The 16,134-nt window shown below is 39.8% G+C and overlaps 1 pseudogene; it reads left to right on the top strand.

The window, feature by feature from the left end:
• The first annotated feature begins 6,964 nt into the window (after positions 1-6,964).
• LOC116119702 lies at positions 6,965-11,460 on the top strand (annotated as a pseudogene).
• The last annotated feature ends 4,674 nt before the right edge of the window (positions 11,461-16,134 follow it).

Genomic DNA, 16,134 nt, shown 5'->3' with positions numbered 1-16,134 from the left:
AAAAGAATTATTACTAAATCAAAAACTAAATCCTAGAATAAAAACAAAATATGCAAAACTAAAACAAACATGCAACTAAATGAAAACGAAACATGCAAACATCACGCAAATAATTAACAAGAACTAAAAAGAACTAAAGCAAAAAAGATTAGAAAATATCACAATCGGGTCACGCTTAAAATTTGATGCACATGACACACTGCAACATTTCCCCAATTGCGATCTTCCTGCAAAATAAAACAAACACGAATAAAACTGTCCTAATGAAAATTAAAGTATTTACAAACCCAAATAACAACAAAGTCAAAAGCACGTTGCTCCCAACAACGGCGCCAAAATTTTGTTAGACCGGTCATCACGGTCACAAAATTAAACCTAAATACCGTAGTTAGCGGTAAGCAGGGTCGAATCCACAGAGAGCAAGAATAATGACCTGATGTATATTTGAGTTAACGAAAGAGAAATTGGCAGAATGATGATTAAACTAAAGAAACTAATTACTTGCAGGAAATTAAAAAGCATTAAATAAATTGCTAACTAAAACACAATATTAAAAACGTGTCGCTACGGGTTCGGTTTGACTCAAGACCAATCTCACAATTCCTCTCCTCGCTCTTCAATCCTAAACCTACAAGGCTAAGCAAATCAATAAAAATATCTCTCAGCAATCTAGATATAATCTATCCTGTCTCCCTGTCGTCTTAGTTACAGATCGATTGGTTAAGACTATCATCGACTAACCGAAAAACGCAAACCCTTAAACACCACTAGTTGGTACAACGTTAACAAGTACAACCTATCAACCTGTATCATCAAACAACTAATTACACAATAAATGCATTCCTAGAGAAATGATATTAAACACTACTAAAACTTGATTGCAATCAGTACCGAAGCAATTTAAAGTCATAATCAACATTCAATAATCTCAAACCGACATTCAATTATGCGAAAAAGTTATATAACAATAAACGTTCTCAATGGACATTATCAATTCAACACATCGAGCTCAGAATAATATTAAAGTATCATAACAAACTGAAATGAAAACAAATATAATCTGAATACAAGAAACTTAACCAAATATCCAACATTCGGGCTCATCCAACTAGTCGAGAGCTGATGAGAGATCAGTGGAGTCAATCTCGATCTCGCCTACACCGTAACGGACAACCGGGGCTTAGCCGCTCATGGTGGTGATGACGGAGGCTGAAACAGTGGAACGGAGCTGATCATGGCGAAGAGGAGGTAACCGACAGCGATATGATGCGAAGAAGGGCCGAAAACGACCAACGGACAGCCCGGAATACGAACAGCCGCGGTTCGCCAGAAAACGTTAATTTTCCGGGGGTCTCCGGAAAACAGTGGCGAAATGGGATCCGAAGGTAACGTGAAGCTCTGGTGATGGGGAGTTCAGATCAGGTCCTGGGGAGGTGAGAAGTCGCGGAAATGAGCAAGATCTGGCTGGAAGATGAAGAGGCGCGACGGCAAAACCGCAGATTCCGGCGGTTTTGCGGCGGCTGAAGCTAGGGAAGTGCAGATCCGGCCGTGGGAATGAAGATCAACCCTTGGGGAGCCGAATCGTCGCCGAAAAAGCCAAAACTGGCCGGGAAGACTAAACGTCGCGATGGGAAGTGAAGCGTCACGGTGGTGCGTGTTTCCGGTGGCGGCTTGCGGTGGCTGATGATGGAACGGTGCAAGGGGAGATGGATCGTCGCCGGAGAAGACGAAGGGTCGCGGAGGGAGACGAAGGGTCGCCGGAAAATTGGGTGAACAGCCTCCCCTGTTCACGCGATCTGCACTTTTCTTTTATAGAAGAATGTGTAAAATATCAGTTTAGTCCCTGCATAATTGAAAAGTGACAAAATCAGCCCCTTAAAACATGACATTTTACCCCTAAACAGATAAATGAGACAAAATCACCCTTAATCCATAAACCACAACCCAATAACAACTCTTATTTCCAAAATCATTCCAAACAACGTTAAATCATAAGAAATATTAGGAAGCTTTTTCGTGAATAAATTCTTTAATTGTCTCAATATACTTCAATTTAATCACAAATTGGGCATTTTTATCACCAAAATAGAGTCACTTTCATGACTCTAACAGAAATCTTTTAGGTTGTTTCATATATACCTCCTCCTCTAGGTCTCCATTAAGAAATGTCATTTTCACATCCATTTATTGCAACTTAAGGTCAAAATGGGCTACAAATGCCAATATGATGCATAAGGAATATTTCTTAGATACAGGAGAAAAAGTCTTTGTATAGTCGATCCCTTCCTTTTGAGCGAATCCCTCAGCAACAAGCCTCACCTTGTATCTCTCTATGTTGCCTAATGAGTCTTTTTTTGTCTTAAAGACCCATTTACATCCAATGGCTTTTACACCATCAGACAACTGAACAAGATCCCAAACTTCGTTACTCTTCATGGAACTTATCTCTTCCTTCATGGCATTGTACCATAATTTTGACTCTTTGCAACTCATGGCCTATGAAAAATACTCGGAATCACTCTCGACTCCAATATTATAGTTAGATTCTTGTAGGTACATTACATAATCACTAGGAATGGCTGACCTCTTAGTTTTAGTAGATCTCCTTAATATTGTACCATTATCTTCATGAGAAGCTCGTGGTTCAATTGGATGTTCAGAAGGTTCTGGTAATTCTTGAACTACTTGATCCATTAGAACATAGTCAGCAGCTTGTGGAACTTTAATGATTGGTTGCTCAACACCGGTTTGTACTTGAGGGGTGTTGTGAACTATGACTAATGTATCACTAGAGATGGAAGGTCGAGAATCTGAATGATCATGTTTAGGAACATTGTTTTTGATTTGATCGCTCCCATTAATCAAGTCATACTCAAGAAACTTGGCGTTTCTTGATTCCACAATCCTAGTGTTGTGAGATGGACAATAAAATTTGTACCCCTTAGACCTTTCAGCATATCCAATGAAATACCGACTAATGGTCCTTGGGTCTAACTTCTTCTCTTGTGGATTATAGATTTTCACCTCAGACGGGCATCCCCAAATGCGCATATGTCACAAACTCGGTTTCCAACCTTTCAATAATTCAAATGGTGTCTTTGGGATAGCCTTGGTTGGAGCTTAGTTTAATATATACACGGTCATCTTAAGTGCTTCAATCCACAAGGACTTAGGAAGATTGGAGTTGTTAAGCATACTCCTCACCATGTCCAATAATGTTCGATTTCTTCTTTCCGCCATATCATTTTGGTTCAGTGAACCAGGCATGGTATATTGGGCAACTATCCCATGTTCTTGAAGAAACTTAGCGAATGAACCAGGTGCTTGTCCACTCTCAGTGTATCTACCATAATACTCACCACCATTATTTGATCTCACTATCTTAATTTGCTTTTCGCATTGTTTCTCTACTTCAGCCTTAAAAGTTTTAAAAGCATCTAATTATTCGTTCTTGTTATGAAGTAAAGATACATATATCGTGAGTAATCATCAATAAAGGTGATGAAGTATCTCTGACCATGTGAGTCCATGTCTGGATATGTCTGAACTCTTATTGGCTCCTTTCTTAGATTTGTTGATCTGCTTTCCCTTAATGCAGTCCACACATGTTTCAAAATCAATGAAATCTAGAGTACTAAGTACACCATCGTTCACTAATCTTTTAATTCTATCTATGGAGATATGTCTTAATCTCCGATGCCATAACATAGAAGAGTCCTTATGATGAAGATTCATTGAATTATAAGTAATATTGTCTTGTAAATTAATATGATGAAGACCATCAGACAAATTACCATTTCTAACACAATTAGAATTATAAAATAAACTGAATGATGCGTTTGAAAAATTAAAGGAATATCCCAAAAGTACAAGTTTGGAAACTGAAACCAAGTTTTGTGAAAAACTTGGAACATAGAAGGTCCTATCTAATCCTAATAAAAAACAATTACTTAAGGTTAAAACATATGTTCTTATGGCCTCCACATTAGGGGTGTTCAAAAGCGGTTAACCGAACCGGTTAACCGCTTTTCTAAATCGAACCGGATTTTCGGTTCGGAAAAATTTCCGAACCGAAATCGAACCGGTTTTAGGGAAAACCGGTTTTTCGGTTAACCGAAAAACCGGTTAACCGTTTTAAAAAAAGCGGTTAACCGGTTTTGAACCGGTTTTCCCTTTTCTTTTTATAAAACTTTTTTTTTTAATTTTGTCCTAAATTAAATTGTAAATATAGACAATACATTGGAAACTAAGAAAAAAAATTTGGGTTGGGATTTTAGATTGAGTGAATTAGGGATTTATTTCAGTTTAGGTTATTATTTATTTATTTAATATATATATATTTGAAAAACCGGTTTAGAAAACCGGTTTTCGGTTAACCGTTTCTAATTTTGCCCGAACCGGTAACCGAACCGAAAATTCGGTTTTTTGAATTTTTCGAACCGTAACCGAACCGTTTTTTCGGTTAACCAGTTTTTCGGTTCGGTTCGGTTTTTGCATTTTTTTGAACACCCCTACTCCACATGTGAGCCAATCTTGTTTTCGGATAAGATTCTTTGCTCACTTCCCACTAGTTTCCTTAGATTTTGCATACCTAGCAAGGAGTTTGCAATATGGATTGTAGATCCAAAGTCAATCCACCATGTGTTAATATTAACATTAACCATATTAGATTCATAACAAACAAATGAGGTTGGATTACCTTTATCCTAAAGCCATTTCTAAAATTTGGGGCAATCTTTCTTCATGTGTCCCTTCTTTTTACAAAAGAAACATTTGGCATCCTTCTTGATATCAGTTTGGGGTAATGTTTTACCTTTCCCTTCCTGATTGGCTTGAGGTTTGCCTTTCCAGCGCATTTTTGCCGGCATGGCACTTTCACCAAGCTCCATCACAATCCTCCCTTCTTTCTAAACACACATGATCATTAATTCATTGATTGACCATTTGTCCTTATGTGTGTTGTATGAGATTTTGAATGGCCCGTACCATTGTGGGAGGGTGTTCAGGATATAGTGCACCAGGAAGGATTCAGATATCTCAACCTCGAGTTTCTCAAGTTGAGCTGCAATGTCTCTCATATTTATGACATGCTCACGTACAACTTTCACGCTGGTGTGTCTAATGGATGAAAACCTCGTGATTAGGGTGCTTGCTGGTGCCTTATTTAGAAGTGATGATTGATCATCAATGACTTTCAGCAAGTCTCAGACCTTTTCATGTTGATCGACAGAACCACGTATACTAGCAGAATTTTAGTCTTAATGAACATCACGCTGAGGCGATTAGATCGCTCCCATCATTTATAAAGCGTGATGTCTACTGGAGTGCTGGTATCAGTGATAGTTGGTGGTTCATCTTTGCTAATAGCATAGTCAATATCCATCCATCCTAAATGAAGGAGAATTCTCTCCTTCCATACCGTATAGTTATCACGTTTCAATTCACGAATATTGCAACGAATATCAGATAAATTAGCAAGTTGTGAAGCTGCATTAATTAGAATTGTTTATGTCAAAAACTTGAGGTCTAACTAAATAAATTTCATATTTTACCAATGCAAAACATGTAAGAATTGAATCTAATGACATAAAATTTGCCCATGGGCTAAAATTTTAATTCAAGTAGATTCATGTATAGCTTATGATAGAATTATCAAATTATGTTCTTAATTCATAATTAGTGCGTATATTATGAGAGTAATTTGATATTCTATCATAATCTTTATGATAAAACTATCAAATTATGTTCCTTCTCCTAATTCCTGTGGGTAAATTAAGAAATATAATTTGATATTCTACCCTAATTAATTATATAAATATAACAAAAGATCCCGTGGGATAAAATTTATTATATTAAGTATAATTAATTACAATTAATGTCTATAATTCTTTACGTGATCCTAAACAATCATAATATATAATTTTATTTAACTAAACATGCTGTGGCTAATCCCTAATTAATTAAAATTATATGGATCACAAGACATTATAAATTTAAGTTTTATGAGAATATTTCTCCAGAATAAGAAAATTCAATATGAGAATAAATTGCATAATTCAATCTATAACTAACATATTATTATGCATAAAATATTGCATAATTTGCATAACATTTAATTTCATGCTTTTATCCATATATACTCATTCAAAAATTGCATGTATTAATTTAGAAAAGATATAATCAATTCATGAAAAATAAATATGAGCATAATTAATTTAGGATTTTGCACAATTTAACTTATCCAAAAATGCATATGATTAAACCAAAATTAATATAATATGCATAATTAAAATGAGCAAAATTAGACATTGTATAAAAGGCCTTTTACCAATCCAATGACAAATGTCAAGTGGCTTGTTTGGCTCAGTACCATACCTCTTTACTGAGATGTCATTAATCTTGGGCTCCAGTCATCTTCAACCTTTGATCGGGTCTGAAACAGGATACCCGACCCGAAAACGACCCAGTAGTCGAACCGAGTGGAAATCCACCATTTAAATGCCAAAATGATTGTTTCAAAGCCCAGAAATGATAGAAATCCAATTTCCTAATGATTTCTAACATTTAGTTGCATTAAAAAACGACTAAAAAACAAACCTTGATTTTGAAAAAAATTTCCAACAACCATGAATAGAGAGCTTTAAAATTTCTTTTGCAAAACATTAAGGCAGAGGTATTGTATGCTCTGATACCAAATGTTAGATAATCTTTGATCCTATATGCGAAATTGACAAACTAATAGGATCAAAATAAATAACGGAAAAACAAGAAACTTACCTCCAGCCATTAATGCTCTCAATCACTCACTCATTGTTCTCTCTCGCGTTTTGGCTCTTCTAAGCTCTCAGAACACTCAATATGATGGTGTATTTTGTTTTTTTTCCTTTTAGTTGAGTGAGTGAGCCTAGGGACCAAAATCTGAATTTATAGCCAAGCTCCCATCAAGCTTTAATGGCCAATCTTAATGGCTGTCATAACTCCGGTTATAATGGTTGCAAAACGGATGAAACTGAAGCATAACTCCAGTTATAATGGTTGCAAAACGGATGAAACTGAAGCTTATCGTGGAACGTTTGAAAAACTGAATCAACAAATGTGGACCATTAACGTTACATGAGTAACGTTGGTGAACATAAGTTTTACAGCTTCCTATTACCCCAGTTGAGCATCCCGCTACTCTTAAGCTCAGTCCAGCAGTGCCCCTCCAATAAGACGTTCTCGTTTTCAAGAATTTCAATAGGCGATGATGAGAGTTCATGACCGGCTTCCTTTTCGTCCATCTTCGTCTTCAACTCTTCTTCAATGTTACTGTTAGAGTGTTAGTCAAATGGTCAAGTACTCAAGTGTGTGTGTATGGGGATGGGGCGAGAGAGATGAATGTGATTTCACTTATTTGTGTTGGTACATATGTAGTACTTGTCAGGATAAATGCATCATTTTTGCGGTGCCTTTTAAATAAAATATTTTGCTGCCTCCTACAAAACTTTGAGAATAAAAGTGCAGAGAATAAAATCAAATCGCATTATAATAATTACATTGAAACTAGGGATGAGCATGAAAATAGGTTCTACCCAGAACCGACGAGTACCTGGGGCCCTGGTTTCAGGTAAGAATCGAAACTGGCCCTCACAGGGTAGTTTCCGATTCTAAAAAATATGAATCAGGACCCCTCAGTTCTAGTTTGGTTCCAATTCCTTCATTCCAAGAATTGGGAATTGAAACCTGGAATAGGGTACCCTGCTAGGAACCGGTAACATTGTACCCTGCAAGGAGCCAGGAAAAGAACTGGGGTTTATACATAACTAGTATACAACATTTGGGGGGGTTTTAATAAATTTTACCCCTAGACTATATACATAACTAGTGAACATTTTGGATTTTGGAAATGAAGAAGCTATGAATAATTTTAATATATAGTCTTACACTATATATTAAAAGTAAGATTATATATTAAAATTATTTGAAATATTGAAATTAATTAATAAGAAAAAAGTTATATGTTTAAACAAATGGGGGTGTATTTGTAAATTTTACAGTTTTTTTTTTTTTGGTCATTTTGTAAAGTTAAAGGGACCAATGTAATTATCCAGCGTACCCGAAACCGGAACTAGAATTGGAACCAGAATCGGAACCTATGATTATCCAGGGTACCCAAGACCGGAACCAAAACTTGTGATTACCCAGGGACTCGGAATTGGAACCGAAACCTGTGAAACAGGTTCCAACAATTGAGGAACTGGAACTGGAACTGGTCGGTTCCAGTTCTGGTTCCTAATTTCAAGAATTGATCGGTTTCGATTCTGATTCTGATTTTGATTCCTCAAAAAATCTCAAGGTATCCGGACTCGATCACCCTAGTTAAAACAGAATCCAAAGAATACTGGTTTGGGCTAAACAGAACAGAAGACGTGCTTGTAGCCGAGGTGAGCAGACATAGAAATATTGTATTTCAGTTTGATGGGGCCTTGTGCCTACTGTCTAGACTCTAGGGTGAGTGCCCGAGACCCAAAAAAAAACTTACGCATGACCCGAGTGCCCAAGATTGAGTGACCGTGATTTCCACTAGTCAGGAAGAAAACTTTGAAGACATAGGCAAAAGCCATGAAGTGATTTTTTCCCCTATCTCTTTGTTGTAAATGTATTTCAGTTATCATAGATATTCAATCATATTATATTTCCAACTACGAACACTCCAACATAGGGTGCCCATCTTGCTTTCTGTTGATGATTGATTTTGACACCAATGACTCGCACATGTAAAGGGCTAAGTAGACTTAAAAATTACACGTGATATGGAAATGTGTAACGAGAGAATAAACAAGAGACAAATTTTAAAGTGGTTCGAATGCTCAAAAGCGAATCCTACGTTCACTATATTTGTATTGATGGATAATTACAGTCAGGTTATGTACAGCGAGCTGAGTTACAATCTAAAGAGAATTTAAATGCAGAGAGAGAGAGTCTGCTTTTGAAAACTAAAAAATGAGCGGATCCCGTAAATGAGAGAGGAGCCCTCTATTTTAAGTCGAGGGATTCAAGGTAATAATCATGATTTTGCAGTCGGGTAGGTGTGGCACAACTCTTAACCTGCTTCCCATTAGTTGACTGCATAGGAGATATCCTTAAATCGTGTAGGGCTTGGGCAGGTGGACAATTCCTAGCCACTCACAAGCCAAGCTTTCAACTGTCCCACTAAAGACAACCTTACCTCTTCTATCCTTGCATGACGTGGCAGTGTCTGGATAACACAAAGCCTTCCTAAACTCTGATTGGCCCTTGCTGGCGTGAGCTTATGTCAGCCCTGATTTTTTAGGCATAATAGAAGCCCCGCATTTTAGGGTTTAAAGATTGAACCTTGAGAACTTCATGATTATGCCGTGACCTGACTTATCCTGGGTGACGTCTGATCAAGCTGTATGAGATAAGCAGTTAAGATAATGTGAAACTAATGGTTCAACCCGACCAGCGAGCTGTAAGGAGGTCGCAACATAGGTCTCTAAGAATAGCACAAGTGACCTTAGGCGGCCTTTTCCCACTGGTTCAGCGACCTGGGTTGAACCCTGCTCAATGCTATACCAATATGCTTTAAACTTCATCCGTCGCTCGCGACCTGAAAATACTTAGCACATTTTTGCCGAAAACAAGGGATCACGTAGACTTGGCAAAATGTGTCTAGACTCGCGGCTTGGCCCGTACTTGGGTAAAAAATATAGGGTACGGGTCCAATATCTTAAACCCCTGTTTTTTAGACCCGTACCCGGCCCGATCCGTATAACTAAAGGGTTATATGGGTGAACCTGTGGGTACCCGTTTTTTCAAATCCCTAACCCTAAGTGCTAATTGCTAAGTCCCTAACTCAGTAACTCTATCCCGCCTCTCAATCTTCAACATAACAATTCTCTCCCATCTCTCAATCTCTCATCAGTCAATTCCCTCTCCGATTAATCGTCAGTCATTAGTAGCTCACCTGATTTATTCATTCTGTAAACTCTCAATCTCTCATCCAGTCCATCATTCCCATTCCTAGTACCACCGTCGCCGGTTGCCCTCACTCATCCTCGTCGGCTAGTCATCTCCTCTCTCTTATGTCATCGGGACTCGGGCATCGACATAATTGAAAATTGTTTGAAGATCTTTTGGAGGGTGCCTGGGTTGAATGATGTGGTATCTTGGAATACTTTGATTTCGGGTTATGTACATAATGGTTATACGGAAGAGGGTTTAAAGTTTTTTGTTAGTATGGCAGAGGATGGAGTTAGATGGGATGAGCATACATTTGCAAGTGTGGGTAGGAAGTTCATGCGTGTGTCTTGAAGAATGGATTGATTTCAAATCCATTCATTACTAGTGGCATTTTTTATGTGTACTGCTAATGTGAAAATATGAAGTATGCTGAGTTGATATATTTGATGAGTGGAGTTGAGAACTCATTTTCAATTACTAAATTAATTCCGGGGTATTCATCACAAGGCAACATGGTGGAAGCTAGGAGGTTTTTTGATTCATTAGCAGAGAAGAATGTGTTGTTTGGACAACTTTGTTTTCTGGGTATGTCAAAGTAAGGCAATATGAGGCTGTATTTGAACTTTTTAGTGATTTGTCTAAGGAAGCAATGGTTTCTGAACCTCTGATTCTTGTCAGTGTGCTTGGCGCCTATGCGCTACAAGCTGCAATGCATCCTAAAATGGAGATACATGCTTACATGTTGAAAATGGGTCTTGGTATGGATAAGAAGTTGATTAGCATGGAAGTTGATTAGCATGGTAGTTGATATGTATTCACAATGTGGAAATCTAACATATGTAGATACAATTTTCCAAAGTGTTGCTGAACATGACACAATCCTGTACAATGTAATGATATCTGGTTATGCTCAACATGGGCATGAAATCAAAGCTATTCAGTTGTTTGAGGAAATGTTGAGAAATGGAATCAAACCTAATATGGTTATGGTTCTTGAAATCCTATCGACATGTCGTCACTATGGTTTGGTAAAATTGGGTGAAAAGTATTTTAATTCCATGACAGTAGATTACAACATTTTGCTCGAGATAGACCATTATGCATGTATGATTGATTTGTATGGAAGGGCAAATTAGTTGGAGAAGGCCATAAGGTTCTTGAAAAGGATTCCCATAGAAGAGGATCCAGTAATCTCGGGGGTAATTTTAAATGCGTGTAGGCTAAGTAAGAATACAAAATTTGCTAGAGAGGTAGAGGAGAAAATTCTTAGGAGTGAAGGAGGTGATGGGGCTCGTTTATGTGCAGTTGGCTAATGTCTATGCAGTAGAGGGAAACTGAGCTGACATGGGGAGGGTAAGGAAGCAAATGAGAGGGAAGGTGAAGAAATTTCCTGGTTGCAGCTGGATGTTTGTGGAAAATGGAGTTCATATGTTTACCTCTGGTGATAGATCTCGCTCCAAAATAGAAGCGATATATTCCATGAATTGTGCTTCATAATAATTTTAGGGGTGAAACTGTAAAAACTAAAACCTAGAGAGAGAAAAAAATGGGTACCCGCGGGTCCAATAGTTTTGACCCGTATACTTTGACCTGTATTGGACCCATACCTGTTTGGCCTGTACCCGTGAAGACCTGACCCGTACCCACCCACCCTTTTTGCCAGGTCTAGAATCACGTCGTCTCGAAATCGATACATGGAGAAGAGTGTTTTACTTGAACGACCTCTTCAGATGTTATCCGTTGCGCTTGACAGCTGGTCTGATCAATAAAATAAACTTTATTCTGACAGACATGTCTCTTATGCAATAAGTGCCGGCCATGCACATTAAATGTAAGCCATGCTAAAATGACATTCCCTCGGAGCATTAAATGCGGATGAAGGCACATTTAATGCGAAAGAGGTAACCGCGCCGATGCTTGGTTACTCCAATAGAGGGAAACGTCGATTGGTATCCACGAAGCATGAAGATTACTCTTCACGTGGATTAACGGCACGTGATCGTAATCAATGGCGAGAAACGTATCCCGCTCAAGCGTCGCTCACTAGGGAAACCAATCGTCGTCTTTCCCCCTATAAAACCCTAGGTTCGCCTCAAGTTTTATCACATAACTTACATTCTCAGAGAGAAAAACAAAACACTTGCACTCGCAAAATCAGTCCGTTCTTCTTCCAGTTGATGCGCACTCTTCTTTATGACAGGAAGTTCGTCCCTAACAGTCAAGAGGTAAGGAGGACTTCTTCTTCGTTCTCCTCTTTTATTTCTGTTAAAAGCTTGACTTTACGGTAATTGTGGGTATGAACTGCCTAGTAACCTTACACGATGCATGTTTCTGGACAGTGGTAATAAGAGAACTTTTTTCTTTATAAAAAGTGAGAACTTGGGGTACAGATTCTTGGGAATTCATTCTCAAGGGTTTTTAGGGTTTTTCTAGGGGTTAAGGAAGATAAATTAGGGTTTTTTGCTCTTCCATGTCATTGTACAGGACACCGTGCAGAGACTGAGTCATCTCTTCATGTCGCACCTTTTTTAGACTTTAAGAGCAATGAACACTTCAACGACCAGAGCAGCCAAGGGGACGAGCTCACAAGCGTCGGGCACCCTAGCAAGTCCCGTGTAAGAGACATTATCAATGGCCACCCAGGACAAGATACAGAAAGCGGTGGACCAGTTCGCGCTTAGTGTAGATGTTTACCAGCATAGGACGTACACAGCACGGAACCCCTAGAGGGAATGGCCGCGATCTCTGAGGCGATCTTCAAGTGGAGGGTTTTAATACCTTTTCACCCCTTCATTAGATCAATCCTCAATTACTTCGAGGTACGCCTAATGCGTATTGATAGAGGTTGCTATGTATATCGCATGTGGCGTAAATGGTCTTGGCGAGTTGACAGCGCTAGAGCTCGCATGTGCTTACTATTTGAAGTAGAGCAAAGATAATGACTCTTATTACCTCTCGAAGCGATCTTCGATCGAGGGAGGAATATTTGGCTACCCTAGTAATGTCGAGGCTTATGAGACAACAATTTTCTTTTTTGCATACGATGGTGTTTGCCAATTTAGGGAGCCGAGTAGGTTTTCCTTTCCTTTGATTTGTGAACTGTCCCTTTTTCTTAGCTCCTCTTCTATAGGTGAAATTAACGAACTTTTTGTGTCTTTGCAGAAAATAGACCAGGTTGATGGCTCTTACAGACTTTAACCGAATTGTGACATTCGGTTGTCTACTCGAGCAGAGTCGCAACGCAAGATTGCTCGTGACTACTACCAACTTGCGAAAGTACGGTTTTTTCAATTCGAAAGCATCATTGGAACCTCTAGGCAGTAAGTATCTTCACACTTAGGACCTTTTTTTTTTTTTTTTTTTTTTTTTTTTTTTTTGCAGAGGTGATCTTTTCGCAAACATGTTTCCATGGCATGCAATGACCATGCCACCCAGGGTTCCAAAGCCATCAACAAGGACTAGGGGGTTCATATTCCCCGAGTCAATCTAACCAAGCCAGCTGAGGTGACCCTCGGCGATATCCCCGTAGGAAGGATACATATTGGCGTCGAAAAGCAAACATCCACGGAGCAACGTGGAGAAGCTTCTCTGCCCGTGGCTACTCAAGCCGCGAAGTAGAAAACCATGGGCTAGAAAACCAAGAAGAGGAAGCAGCTGCTTACCGAGGAGGAGTCTGAGTCTGAGTTCGAGCCAGAGGGCTTTGGGATGCTACCGGAGGGATCGCAGCCTTACCAAGCTTTTCACTCAGGGGTGCCCTCGAGGAATGTCCCTAACACTTCAACGGTCCCCGAGAGCTAGCGCAGATGAGAGGGGGAGGTCGCGGTTGCCCAAAGAAGAGTGGGCAAGCAACGGGTCGACGAGGTACCTGTTCCTCCGGGACCTGTCCCACCTATGCTGGATTCCATGGGACAGCTGTCGGAGCACTTGTAGCTAGTGGTGTATACCTTGCTGGAATGCCAACTGGTTACGGCCTTCAAGGAGTTCATGGTCTCTCAGCCCACGGACCTGATGGCTACCACGCTTCGGTTGCAAAGCCGGGTAAAACAATTTGTTCTTATCGAGGACTTTTTAGTATAAGTTGACTTTCTAACTTTTATGATTTTCGAGAAAATGAGGCTAACTCCTGTTTCTTTCCTCATATAGTCCTTGCTCGCCTTACACATGGCCCAAAAAAAGATCAATATGGACTCTGCTAGAGGATTCCACGAGCTGAGGGAAGAGAATACCAAGCTGAAACAAGACTTCACGACTTTGGACGTAGAGGCAAAAGCGATCCACATTCAGGCGAATTAGTACTTGGTATAGAGAAATTCTTCCCTTCGCACAATGGACTTCCAGAAGGCCAAGCTTGAGAAGAGAGGCAGGGAGAATAAGGAGCTCCAAAGGACAGTGGCCAAACTTACCAAAGAGTGTGGCAAGAAAGAGAATGAGCTGAAGGCAGACGAGGACAGAGCTCGACTGTGGGAAAACTCTAAGAAGCAGAAGACGACTCTAGAGGTGGATCTCGAGCTGCTCTAAGGGTGAGTCACTTCATTGACTGAACATATGAAGCGGCAAAACCTTGAACTCGAAAGGAGAGCTACTGATTGGGCAATACAGGCCATCTACAGCTTGCAACCAAGGAATCCGACGATGGACCTCTCTGACCTCCCAAATGAATACTAAGACATCCTTGCTTCCATGGCCTAAGTGATGATGCCAAGGAGGAAGAGGGACAAGAGCCTCATCCGGAGGATGACCAGTCGGAAGCATACGTCCCTAAGGACCCAGCAGTTGATCGGGCGGTCAGCGACCAACCAGCGGATATAGAGGTCACACCCAGAGAGCCTAGAGACGGGGACTAGTGATCGCCTCTTTTGTTTTTCACAGCTTTCCTTTTGACTCTTCCTTTTTCTTTTTTTTTTTCTACTGCCCATTGTATTTATTTTGACATATATAAAAGAAATGTTTTTGGCCACTTGTGATAGTACTTCTATAATTTGAGCACTTCACAAGACTAATATTATACATTTGATCATGGAACTTGTAAAAATATTGTAATGAACAAGATCATTCAAAAGAGCATGACACAAATATTCCTTCAAGAGAAAGTAGAACGATCTTATTCATAAAGACTACAAGGGAAACTTTACAAGCAAAAGAAATGAACAAAATTAAGAGCGGGTTCGAAATTACTGGTAATAGGGCCGAAGATGTTCAGCATTCCAAGCTCGCAGTACTTCGGAACTGTTAAGCCTTTTGAGGTGATACGTTCCAGGTCGTATTACCTTAGTGATGCGGTATGGACCCTCCCAGTTAGGTCCTAATACCCCCACACTTGGTTCCCTTGTACTGAGAAGGACTTCTTTCAGAACCAGGTCACCGACTTGAAAGTCCCTTCTTCTAACCTTAGAGTTGAAGGACCTTTTTGCCCATTGTTGGTAGGATCCTATCCTTAACTGGGCCTTGTTGCTGCGTTCTTTAACTAGGTCCAGACTCACACGTAAAAGTGTTTCCCTATCTGTCTCATTGAATAGGTCTCTTCGGAGTGAACTAGTCCTTAGTTCTATTGGAATCATAACCTCGCAGTCATATGCTAGCAAGAATGGCGTTTCTGAAGTAGAGGTTCTCGGAGTTGTTCTATATTCCCATAGAACTTCTGGGAGGTCATGGGCCCAATTGCCCTTGGCAATGCCAAACTTGGCCTTTAGTGTGTGCTTGATGGTCTTGTTGACAGCTTCAACCTGACCATTGGCTTGCGGTCTTGCGACTGAGGCGAACTTTTTATGGATCCCTAACTCATCGCAAAACTGTTTGAATTCCTCATTGTTGAACTTCTTTCCATTATCAAAGATGAGTGTATGGGGAATCCCGTAGTGGCACTTATATTCTTAAAGACGAAGTCTTTTAGCTTCTTGGTAGTGATCGCGACCAAAGGCTCAGCCTCGACCCATTTGGTGAAGTAATCCACCATGACCACATCATACTTAACGCCCCTTTTTTCGGTTGGCATGGGCCCAATGAGATCAATTCCCCACATAGAGAATGGTCAGGGGCTAGTCATTGTTGTCAACTAGTGGGAAGGAGCTTGCGGGATGTTCACGAACAATTGGCACTTGTCACACTTTTTCGCAAAGTTGAAAGTGTCTTCCTGAAGTAAAGGCCAATAATATCCCCAGCAGACAATTTCAT

The sequence above is a fragment of the Pistacia vera genome, unplaced genomic scaffold, assembly GCF_008641045.1.
Source record: "Pistacia vera cultivar Batoury unplaced genomic scaffold, PisVer_v2 Contig90, whole genome shotgun sequence".
Lineage (NCBI taxonomy): Eukaryota > Viridiplantae > Streptophyta > Magnoliopsida > Sapindales > Anacardiaceae > Pistacia > Pistacia vera.
This window is presented reverse-complemented; position numbering and strand designations above follow the sequence as displayed.